A 12,914-nucleotide genomic window follows, 5' to 3' on the forward strand; every position below is an offset into this window, starting at 1 on the left:
GTCGGGCTGGATCAGAGTCCACAGGATGTTCTCACCCATCTACCCAGGACTCTTCCAGGAGTTTGGATTGGCGTGCCCCTTTCCTTAACCACCAGGACCCTTCCTAGCTGGTCCCTGCAGGGTGGGCCTACGAGCGGTACTTCTGCAAACCTGCTGCCCCCAAAGTGCCTGGCAGGGCTCCTGGTAGCACTGTTCCTATTGGGTGCACCCGAACCACGCAGATGTCTACACTAAGCATTCTTACTGAAGCCCCTCAACTTGTCCCTTTAAAGAATTTGGTGAAAGGGAGGCTAAAATGTCCTTTGTGGCTGCTTAGGGAGTAAGGGAAAATAACCCCCTGAGTAAAGCTCATGATGCCAGCTCAGGGCACTCCGGCAGGCTCTGGCTGGTGTTCCCTCTCCCTCCCTCCCAGCACCTAGTCTTCCACCTTTCCTCGATATCCGCACGCTCAGGGCCACCATGCACATGTGCTTAGGTCGTATACTTCGTGAGATCACCACACAACATTCGCATCAGACAGCTTTATTCTTCTGATTTTTGTGTATGTGTGTTTTTATGATACCTTTTTTCTTCCAAATGTGGGCATTTTTGGACATTCAGTATAAAATTTTTCCAGAAAATGGAAGTGAAGTGTCTTGTTCTAACACGGTAAATATAAATGATGCCACTTTAACTTATTAAAGAGGAGAAATGACCTTGTTGATCTATCAATAACTGAAGTAACCTGAGTTTCTGCATGAGTTGTTCCTTTCATGAATGATGGACTCATCAGTTATTATCTTAAAATTAATAACAAATCCTCTCTTGATATTAGTATACTGGTTACATTTGGTATTTTATATTGAGTTCATATCATTTGTCATTTTATCATATCAGAATGATATTGCTGAGTTCACAATTTCTATCCACAATCATTGTATAACAACTAATAGTTATTTAACATTTATAATTCACAAACGTAACTGTTCTATGGAAATAAACTAGAATTTACTAATTGTTTTGTAGCAATTGTTTAGTTACGAAATTTGTCCTCAGTACAAAAATTTAAAACTGTTATTAAAATTTAGCAGCTTGTTATGATATATTACATTTTTTTTTTTTTTTTTTCCCGGTACGCGGGCCTCTCACTGTCGCGGCCTCTCCCGTTGCGGAGCACAGGCTCTGGACGCGCAGGCTCAGCGGCCACGGCTCACGGGCCCAGCCGCTCCGCGGCATGTGGGATCCTCCCAGACCGGGGCACGAACCCGCGTCCCCTGCATCGGCAGGCGGACTCTCAACCACTGCGCCACCAGGGAAGCCCCTGATATATTACTTTTAAATGTTATAAATTCTAACATAAGATGCTAAGCTATTAAATTATTTCCCTTGACTGGAGAATATAACTCCTCAAAATTAAATTTTATTTAAAACCTACTTAATGTCTACTATGTCAAAAGACAGGTTGTCATATTTAAGGCCATTTCTATAGAAAATAAAATACTAAAGCAAGCAAGCATTGGAATGGGCGTAAAGAATTTAATTGTTCCACAAGCACCTCAAACTCAACTCGTCCAAAGTCAAACCCATCATCTTTCCTAAAAAATTCCCTCGCTCCTCTCCAGTATCTCCCATCTCATCATGAGCCACCCGGTTGTCTGAGACAGAAACATGGGGTCATCCTCGGTTTCTCATTAACACACTGATCCAATCAGTTATCAAGTCCTATTGATTTTACTTCCTCAGCATCTCCCAGACCACTAGATGCCCTCCCAAAACCACACTGGCTCAGTCATTGTTTCTCCCTGAACCTTTCAATTACCTTCTAATTCTTCTGCCTCTGATCTCATCTGCCTTCCTCCGGTCATGCTGCGCATTGCCTGTGAAAGCCAATTTAAAGGCATTCCCCGACTTGAAGTCCCTCGGTAAATTTCTTCATTTGGCAAACAAGGCTTCTTTGAGCTTTCCTCTGCCTAGCTCTCTAGTCCTATTCTCTTTAGGCCCCAACATAGACCCTAAGCTCCAGTCCTAACAAACTCCCGGGGTACTTTGAGTCATCCGTGTGGTCTTTCTCCTCCAGGGCTTTGCACATGTTTTCTCTACCCATAATGCTTTGCCACCTCCTTGTTCACCTTCTCAAATCTTTGTCACCTTTCATAACATAGCTCCAGTGTCACCTCCTCTCGGCAGCTTTCCCTAATTCTCCAATCTGAGCCAAATACTCCCTCCTCTGTGTTTTCCCCATAGCATCCTGTGCATATCTCTATGGATGGAATACCACACGGTGTGAGAAGTAGGTGTTCCTCCAGCCTTGAAGACAATGGCTGTGCCAATATTATTCAGCTGTGTAGTTGCAGCTACACAGCAGCCATTTGGTAAGTGTTATGAAAGAAAAAAGAAGAGTCTCTCTTTCTCTCCCAAGGGCTTGGCTGGAAGTAAAATGCTTCCGCATGTGCCCACATCCTGCTGCTCTGGTTTTCCTAGGTCCCTGAGGTGGGGAAAGGATGCCACCTCCATAGAAGCTGACGTCACAGAAGCCCTCCGTATTATACTAGCTCCCTGTCCGGATGATAGAGGTTGGATCAACATCCATTCCCTACTTTTGCCTTGCTTTGCTTTTCTATGGAGGCAGAGAAGGTAAATACTTGACTTCCCTGGGAAGGGCATCCCTTCCTGAAATAAAAGGCAAACGCTTAGTATGAAAAAGCTTTTAACCCTTCATCTTTTGCTTTTCTTCAGGCCTGGAATGTGGTTGTGAGGTCTAGTGGCACAGCAGTCATCCTGTAACCACAAATCCAACAAGCCTGAGAGTGAAACCTCACCCTGAGCAGAGCAGAGTAGGAAGGAGTCTGGGTCCTTCATGACATTGCAGAACACTATCAACCCCAAATTGCCAATCTCCAATTGGATTCTGTAAGTTAAATAAACTCTTAATCGCTGGGAGCTACCATAGGCCAAATTTTCTGTTGTTTACGACCAAAAGCATTTCTAAAAGATACACTACACTAACGGAGGTATAAATCTCTTATTACCTCAGATTCCTTGGATTCTTATACAATATTAATAAACAAAATAAGTGCTATTTATTGATCACATACTATAGACCATGCACATTAGTAACTTTTGACCGTTCATTTTAATCCTACCTAAGAGGTAGATGGTATTATTACGACAGAATTCTCTTTAAGAATGGGATAATTCAGTGTGAGAACAAGAAAGAAACTCACCTTAGGTCACATAGTAAGTGTCAGAGTGGGCACCCATGATCTTAACCACGATGCTATTCTGCAAATAGATCTTAATTTTTGGAATAATAGCTGTTAGATCATAATTTTTGGAAGATAGACAACATTCCAGGACAAAAGCCTGTCTGTTACCTGAGAATTGTTAATACAACAGAGCTTGGCTCGTAATGAGACTTACACCACCTGTCTCTCCATAAACAAAACTAGCATAACCTAATGAATTGCAATTACTGTAAAGATCTCATGGAAATTTGCGGAGTTTAACCTTCTGGAAAAACCCAGAAGGGGCCCATCTGGTTTTGAAATGCAAAGTTGCCTGGGCAGAGTCTATATGGAAAATGTTTAGACAAAATACTCTACACGATAAAGTCTCAGGAAAGTCTGAAGTTGTCAGCCAGTGCTATGAGGAAGGGAAACGGACTCCAGAAGAAAGAAGGTAGGGGTGGCAGGGTGCTTCACAGTGTGGGAGCAGAGCTTGCTGATGGAGGGAGAAACTCCCTATCATGAGGGTGACGGGAAAACGTACAGGGAGAGCGTTATCATTTGAAGTCATTTTCTGCTTTTGCTGTAGTTATCCTCTGAAACTTCATAAACATCTGTTAGTCCCAAAAGCCTCATATTAGCACCGTTGTGGACAAGGAATGAAAAGGGGTGGGGGAGTAGTGACCAACAGCAAAATGAATACCGTTCCCAAGAATGATGAGATGACAAGTTCCAGCAGCGAGCCCCGCTGCTCTGCGGATTAATTCTGGGTTTGTCCCAAATCCAGTACACTCTGGGAAGGAGTAGAAAGAGGAACTAGATGCTGTTAGTAGATAGGATGGAGAGTGTGATACAATAAGAAATACATACGTTTGGTCTTTGTCCCCAATTCCTGGCACATAAAACCCTTGGGATATCCAAAGTGATGAGTGCCTTTTGTGGGCTGAGATGACTGGTGGCTGGGGGCCCCTGGATAGCTTCAGGATGGGAGCTGGTCTCCAGAAAGACCAAGGCATGGAACTTTCAGCCCCATACCCTGACCTCCAGGAAGGGGAGAGGGGCTAGAGGCTGAGACAATCACCAATGGCCAGTGAATTAATCAATCATGCCTAAGTAATGAAAGCACCATAAAACCCCCTAAATAACAGAATTCAGACAGCATCTGGGTTGGTGAAGATAGCCATTTATTTAGTACAGTCATCCCTTGGCATCCACAGGGGATTGGTTCTGGGACTTTGTGGATACCAAAATCCACGGATGCTCAAGTCTCTTATATAAAAGAGCAGTACAAATAGGTACAATCTGAGATTTGTAATTGGCACGTGAAGTGGGGACCGTCTTGTGGGACTGAGCTCTTAAACATGTGTAGTCTGACACTAACTCCCAGAGTTGCTGAACTGAGTTATAAGACACTTAGCTGGTGCCTGGGGAGTTGGAGAAAGTCAGTGCAGAAAAACTCCCCACACATCTGATGTCAGAAGTGTGAGTAAAAATGGCTCAGAGACGGTAACGCCTTTTATCGAATGGTACAGAAATAGTTGACACTGGAAAATAGAGCACTTGAAGTCACTTGGTTTTCACTGGTTTATTAAAAATTGGATGATGGGGACTTCCCTGTCGGTCCAGTGGTTAAGACTCCGACCTCTCAATGCAGAGGCCATGGGCTCAATCCCTGGTCAGGGAATTAAGATCCCGTATGCCGCAAGGCATGGCCCAAAATATAAATAAATAAAATAAAATAAAAATAAATAAATAGATAAATAAAATTAAAATAAATAATAAAAATAAAATATAAATAAGTTGGATGAAATACAGACCAGCACTGCCTCATAAAAGCATAGTCACAAATGCAAACCACACATGTAATTTAAAGGTTTCTTTTAATATGCATGTTTAAAAAAGATAAAAAGAAATACATGGAGTTAATATTAATAATGTATTTCATTTAACCTAATATATCCAAAATTATCATTTCAATGTGTAACCAATGTCTAAAAATGCAGGAGATATTTTGTATTCCTTTTTTTTTTTTTGCAGTAAATCTTTGAAGCTCATTTTGGTTTTTGTTTTTTAATTAATTTATTTATTTTTATTTATTTATTTTTGGCTGCATTGGGGTTTTCGTTGCTGTGCACGGGCTTTCTCTAGTTGCGACAAGCCGGGGCGACTCTTCATTGCAGTGCACGGGCTTCTCATTGTGGTGGCTTCTCTTGTTGCAGAGCACGGGCTCTAGGTGCGTGGGTTTCAGTAGTTGTGGCACACGGGCTCAGTAGTTGTGGCTCGAGGGCTCTAGAGCTCAGGCTCAGTAGTTGTGGCACACAGGCTTAGTTGCTCTGCAGCATGTGGGATCTTCCCAGACCAGGGGTTGAACCCGCGTCCCCTGCATTGGTAGGCAGATTCTTAACCACTGTGCCACCAGGGAAGTCCCTCATTTTGTATTTTACACTTAACAGCTCTTCTCAGTTTGGACGAGCCACATTTGAAATGCTCAGTAGCACTGAAGCTTCTCTGGTCAAGGTTTTTTTTAAAAAAACTGTTTAATAATTTTTCATGGCAAGTTGCATAAAATATAGTACTATACACTTTAATATCTCCCTTTTTTGCAACTTCTTCTGTATTATAAAAGGAATACATGTTCATTTGTAGAAAAGTTGAAAAATAAAGTACAAAGGAAAAAAAATCCATCTATAAACCCCCTTGCAAAATACGTGTTAAAATTTTTAATACATGTGCTTCTAGAATAACATATATATTACTCTCTCTATATAATAATATATAGTATATGTATATTCTACTACATGATAGTAACACATACTATTATTATATTAATAATACATTGATTATATATAATGCTGTTTATTATTATTGATTATATGTAATCAATAACACATTGCTTTCTTTTTCACTTTTGAAGTAGTTGTATACCCAAACTGAGCTAATCTTTTCCTGCACATTAAAAAAAGTCAATACAGTTTTCAGCATGCAGCAGATAGCATTATCAATCTTTCAGTCTCCAAGGTTAAATATATAAATTTTGAATATTTTCGATCCTTAGTTATCTTGTCTCTTCTGTCACTATAGATTTGTGGCGTTTTTTTCCCCTCAAATGTTTTACTTTTTGCCCTTCATACTCAGTTTCAACCTAATTCATTTCTCACCAACATTACCATAAGAGTTACCTCTTTGCTCTCCCTGACTCCAATCTCCTCCATTTCAATCCATCTTGACAACTGATGCAAGACTAATCTTCCAAAAATGCTATTTTCCAGCTACTTGGGGAAGGCAAGTAAAATGAGGGCTTGAATAGGCAGGTTTGACTCTCTCTAACAGAAACATACACTCGAGGAAATTGTTCCTTCTCATGGAAATAGAATTACTCCTCCATTACCTCTTCCTCAACATCCAACCCATTGTGGTGAAGCAAAGTCTATAGCAAGATACTTAATAAAACCTCAAAACCATTTTAGAGTCCAATCTCTCCAAGAAAGGCTGGAGGCAATTACAGCTGAGCTCTCTCGCATCAATGTTACAGCTTTAGGCTATGGAAAAGTGGACAGAGCACAGGAACCACGCCCTCAAGCTGAAGTTCAAACAGCGAGACAAACAGGTCTCACATAAAAATGAGAAAAGATTTGTGATGAGTTCATCCACATCGAAGCAAATTGAAGGTCTGGATAGAGTTGCCTACATTAAGTATTAAGAGGGTGAAAACACACTATGTGTTATGAAAATATATTTTTTAAAGGAGAAGGAAACAAACAAGATTAGAAATAAAGACACAGAACACAGTATCAAAGAAAATATAACTCAAGAAGAGAATTATCTATAATGCCTTTGCTATAAAACAACTCAATAAAAATATGAATTCTATAAAACACGAGGGCTTCCCTGGTGGCGCAGTGGTTAAGAATCCACCTGCCAATGCAGGGGACACGGGTCCAAGCCCTGGTCCGGGAAGATCCCACATGCCGCAGAGCAACTAAGCCTGTGAGCCACAACTACTGAGCCTGCTCTCTAGAGCCCGCGAGCCACAACTACTGAAGCCTGCACGCCTAGAGCCCGTGCTCTGCAACAAGAGAAGCCACCGCAGTGAGAAGCCCGTGCACCGCAACGAAGAGTAGCCCCTGCTTGCCGCAACTAGAGAAAGCCCGTGCACAGCAACGAAGACCCAATGCAGCCCCAACGCAGCCAAAAATTAATTAATTAATTTAAAAAAAAAACCACGAAATCAAAGACAAGATGAAACACAAAGCAATGATATGAAAAGACAGATCTGTAATTCTACACAAACAAAATAAAGACAGAATACCTAATAAATTCTGTTTCTTTTTTTTTTTTTTGAAGTATAGTTGAATAAATTCTGTTTCTTATATACACCCTTACACACAAGCAAAAGAGATCCCTGCCCGGGACCCTGATCTTTAGAGGGCTGATGATCTCACAAATGTTCCAAACATCCAGGAAAATAAACCTTAAAGAACACATAGGCACCTCCAGTGCTCTGTTCTGGCACCGTGAAATCCATAGCCTTAAACTCTGCTTCATAAGTAATACTTCTTGGGCCCCAAGGAAACATTTCTTCAAATGCACTGAAGAATGCCAAATGCCGTGAAGGTTCATGTGCCTCTGCCAACCTCAGAGATGGCCACTGATTGAGAATAGGCGCAGGATTTGAGCTGAAGTGTTTAGGAAAAATAAAGGACCAATTAATTAGCTTATCAAATAGTCTCAGATATCATGAATCCATTAGATTCTTGTCTAACAAAATATTGCTTCCCAGTTGGCCAAGCTTCCATTTTGTCATTTCTCTTTGTATCTAATTCATTGGTTTGGGAGATACTAAAAAATCAGGGGATTAATATGAAAGGAAAATCAAAATGGAGTCAATATTGCTAAAAGAGCTCCCTAAAATGGAGCCAGGAGGCCACTGAGGATGTGTGACCTATGCACATCTCAGTCTGGATGGAATCCGATCTTTTGACCATTTATTGTCCTAACAAAGGCGTCCAGAACATCTGCTAGAAACTCGGGATACTCATGGACCCTTCCCCTAAAATAACTTCTGACAGCCATCCCTTAAGGACAAATATTTCCTTTCCTGTATTAGAGTACAGCCTCATGGCCTTTTGCCTTTATAAGACCCTGACTCTTTCTCTTCCTTGGAACACTCTTTTGGTTTTACCCAAATCTGTGTCTCCCAAATTGCAATTTTTAAGACCATAAATAAATTCTTTTTTATTTGCAGCCTTTTGTGGGTTTTCTTGGTTGACATTACATGGTGTCAGATGTAGGCCTTCTGTGTTTTTTGTTTTTCTTTTTTGGTTGACATTATTCACAGCTGTTGCACATGGCATCCAAAGAACATTCTGCGGTATTAAATAATTCATATATTATTCTTAAGTGTGTACATACATACACTCAAGACACGACATACGTGAAGCATGATTCTAATTCTTTACATTGGTAACTATGTGGACATGAAAAACTAAAACTGCAAATAGTTTTTCAATACAAGAAGATTTACTATAATTATATTAAAATTTGTAAATATTAAATTAAAATGTCAACTTTAATTTTGATTTAAAATTTTGATTTTTGTTAATTGTAATTATTTTTGTCTTTTAAAAGAGAAATTTCTATATTTTAGAAGAAAATAAAACTCATGAATTTGTTTTTAAATTTTTTACATTTACCTTATGTTTTTGATGTAAATCATTCAACTTTTGTTCAATTTGAGTACATTTTACGTTTTAATCCTTTAGATCTTTCCTATCCTAAGAAAACAAACTATGTGAAAATCTTCATTATACCAAGATAATTAGTGATTTTGCTGAAATTAATTTCGTAGAGTAGACAAAAATAGATGAACTAGGAGAGTCTCAGTACTCATCTAAGCATTGACGGCCAAGGAACAGAACACTCAAATGTGCCCAATGATAATTGCATTCATCATCTTTAATATTTTGCCAAGTTTCAGTCATGTAAAAACCATACAAAACTATGAAAAATCATGACTTTTACACATATTTTCTGTTTTTCCAGTTTGAAAGTATATTTGTCAAGTGTAAGGGAAGAAAACCTGTTTCCCCTCTTCCTATCTTAGATTCGTTGGCTGGGGCCCCATATATTAGGCTGATTAAAAAAGATAGATTTACAAGAGAGAAACAAACAGAAGCTTATTAACATGTACAAAGCGCATTCACACGGGAGTACTCAGAGATGAGTAACACAGAGGAGCGGTTAGAACTTGGGCTCACACGGTATCTTAGCAAAGAACAATAATTTTGTAGAGAAATGGCAACACAAAGGAAAAGGACTTTGAGTTCCTAGGGCAGCAAATTGTGGGAAGGCAAATACATGGGGAATAATGGTAGCTAAGGGCTAGTCTGAGTGAGTTTACTATATAGATTCCTCTAATTCTGTCTCTGGGCTGGTGAGGGTTCTCTCTGGTGATTACCTTCTGTCCTTCCTGGTAGAGAGGGGAGGGGGGACAACTTTACAAATTTATGTCCTGCTTTTAGGCCAACAGGGGAAGAGTAGAGAGATTTTCTTGTATCTACTTTTTCTCATTTGCCTTCAGCTCAAAATAATCTTCACGCCAAAGTGGTATATTTTGGGGTGGCATAGTCTGCTACTCTTCACAAGGAAGAAGGATAGAACATATTTTATTTAACAGTATTTTAGCTTGATTTTCTCTGGTATAGATCATTTACATTGCATATAATTATTACTATGTTTGGATTTAGGTCTACCATTTTACTATTTGCTTTCAATGTGTTCCCTCTGTTTTTGGATCTTCCATTTTTTCCTTTCCTGTCTCCTTCTGGGTTATTTGAACATTTTTTATTATTACATTTTATCTATTGTGTGTTTGGACTATATCTCTTTGGATAATATGTTTATTGATTACTCTAGGGATTACAATGTACATATTTAACTTTTCTAAACCTATTTAGAATCAGTATTTTAGCACTTCAGGTGCAATATAGAAACCTCACTACCATAGAAGTCTCTTTATCCCTGCCCCTTTACTTTGTAGTTATGTTATATTTGTCACCTTTCTGCCACCTCCTGGTAAGTACACACTAGGCAGGCCCAGAGCTTCTAGCGACAGCTCTGCCATCCTTCCTCTCCTTTCTCCTGATGACCTCAGAGTGTGTGAGGCCCACCTAGAGACCTCACAGCTGGTGGATCTCAGAGGGTCTGCTCTGTGAACCCATCTCTGCTCATGGAAGGTCCCCAGGGCCAGACGTGGGGAGAGAGTAGGAGGGCCCCACTTTGGCCCCGTGTCCAAGCTTATTCTCCAGTCCAACTTTGTCAGAAAGTCCTGAGCCCTGGGGGTTGTTTGGCCCCTGCCTAAAGCCTTAATTTGTTGATACTTCTTTTTCATGTGGTCTTTAGATTTCTGTATCTAGTCTCTCTATCCATTAGACTCCTGTATTAGTCAGGATAAGAGGCAGAAACCTTTCTCTAGCTATTTTAAACGAAAGCAGTTTATTGGTTATAGAAATAAAAATGTCGATTTCAGGCTGAGCTAGAACCAGGAACATTTCTTGTCATCTTTCAGGTCTGCTTTCTCCATAATAGCTTCAGTCTCAGGCCATGTAGTAGCCCCAAGGGCTCAAGGTTCAAAATCTATATCACAATAAAATAAGACCTTCTTTTTCCAATAACTCCTAGAAAAATCCTAGGATTGAATTGAATGAGCAATGAATTGCTCGAGGCTCATTGACTCTGACTGGGTGACATGCGCACGCCTGGGGCCCGGAGGAAGACTGGCCCACCCAAACCACATGGACTAAGGGCAGGGAAGATTGGCTCCCCATGGAAAACTGGAGTGCTGGGGCCAAGGGAAAGAAGGTATCTGATCACCCTCCATGTTTGGTCGGGTTCCTCATCCTCTACCATCCTCTGTGTGACGTCTGATCACACTCGCCCCTCTTCAGCAAGAGTCCTGTTAGCTGGTTTAGCCAAAATGCCCCTTTACTCCCGATGTTTCCTCTTTGTAATTTCCCATCCACCGCTCCCTACGCCGCTCCTCGGCTATAAATTCCCACCTGCCCCAGCTGTATTCCAAGTTGACCCCATTCTCTCTCCCTGCCACCACAACATTCCAGCACAGTGGTCCCCGTACCTAATGAGATAGTCCACCTCCCTTAAATAAAGTCTTCCTTACTGGGCTTTAAAAAGTGTAGTTGACTAATTTTTTCTTTAACAAGGGATAAATTACATATGTCCACACAAAGACTTATGCAAAAATGTTCGTAATGGCCTTATTCATAACACCCCAAAACAGGAAACAAAATAGATGCCGTCAATAGGAGAGTGGATGACCAAACTGTGGCACAGTTATACAACGGAATACTACTCAACAATAGAAAAGAACTAATTACTGATAAAACAACATAGATGAATCTCCCAGCTATTACATTGAAGACAGACACAAGATAGAAGGAAGCCAGATGAAAGGCAATGCTTATTGTATGATCCCATTTATATGAAGTTCAAGAACAGACCAAATTAGGCAATTCCCTGATGGGCCAGTGATTAGGACTCCACGCCCTCACTGCCGAGGGCCGGGGTTCAATCCCTGGTCGAGGAAGGAAGATCCCACAAGCCATGCAGCGTGGCAAAACGAATATGTTCTATATCTTGTTTGGGTGGTGGTTACATGAGGTATATAATTGCTAAAAAATCATCAAATCGAAGTAAGATCTGTGGATGTTTATTACATGCAAATTATACCTCAACCTCAAAAAATTACAAAGGGCTTTCATTAAATAAAGTTTGTGCCACTGTTTATTTAACCATTGCTCTAATGTTGGACATTCATTTTTTTCCATTTTTTCACAATCATAAACTATGATACAATGAATATCTTTGTGCATATATTAGGTTGAGCCACATGAAATTACCAATCTTCAACATTTCGACCTATAAAAATGACAAGTTCGTATGGTCCAATCTAGTAGATTTTTAATATTTTGGACTATTCTCTTAGGTTACATTTTCAGAGTTGGGTGACTTGAGCAAAATTTACGACCATAAAACACTTTTGTACATATTGCTAAATTGCTTTCCCTACCAGTTCTACAAATGTATAATTCCTACTAACCTTTTATGAACGTGTCTACTTGCACCTTAATATTTTTAATTCTTTATATTTTGATACCCACTTCCACAGCCATATGCCCTCTCTTCTCTCTTACCAGCACTTTGTAGCTCTCTTATGGCTCATAACACATTCTTCTTCCCTCATGTATTGTACACATATGGGTGGATAACAAAACCACTCCTAGAGGACAAGGACAATCTCATTTTTCTTTCTATCTCCTAGGCTGGTGCCTTGTGCATTTCATTCCTTCATTCAAGAAACAGTACAGAGTTCACACAACGGACCAGTAACTGAGACAGGTGCAGTAGGCATTCAAAAAGCCCACTGAACTGAACGCCGCTAGTATCAGATATCCTTTTATACCAGTAGGTCTCATTTAAAACTCAAGCCCCTACGTTTGAAATTTCCAGATTGAGACTTTCTCACTTCTATGATACACTAATCCGGAAACAAGCTCTGAAAGTTTAGATTTAAATGTGTGGACTATGTAAGCGCTGTTCCCTCGGCCCTGTTAATATTTCCTTAAAATGCACCCCAGGCGCTAACACGTTGGGGGACTTCGGACGGGGAAAGTCTGGAAAACCCAGGGCAGCCCG

This window comes from Physeter macrocephalus, chromosome 18 (genome assembly GCF_002837175.3).
Source record: "Physeter macrocephalus isolate SW-GA chromosome 18, ASM283717v5, whole genome shotgun sequence".
Taxonomy (NCBI): domain Eukaryota; kingdom Metazoa; phylum Chordata; class Mammalia; order Artiodactyla; family Physeteridae; genus Physeter; species Physeter macrocephalus.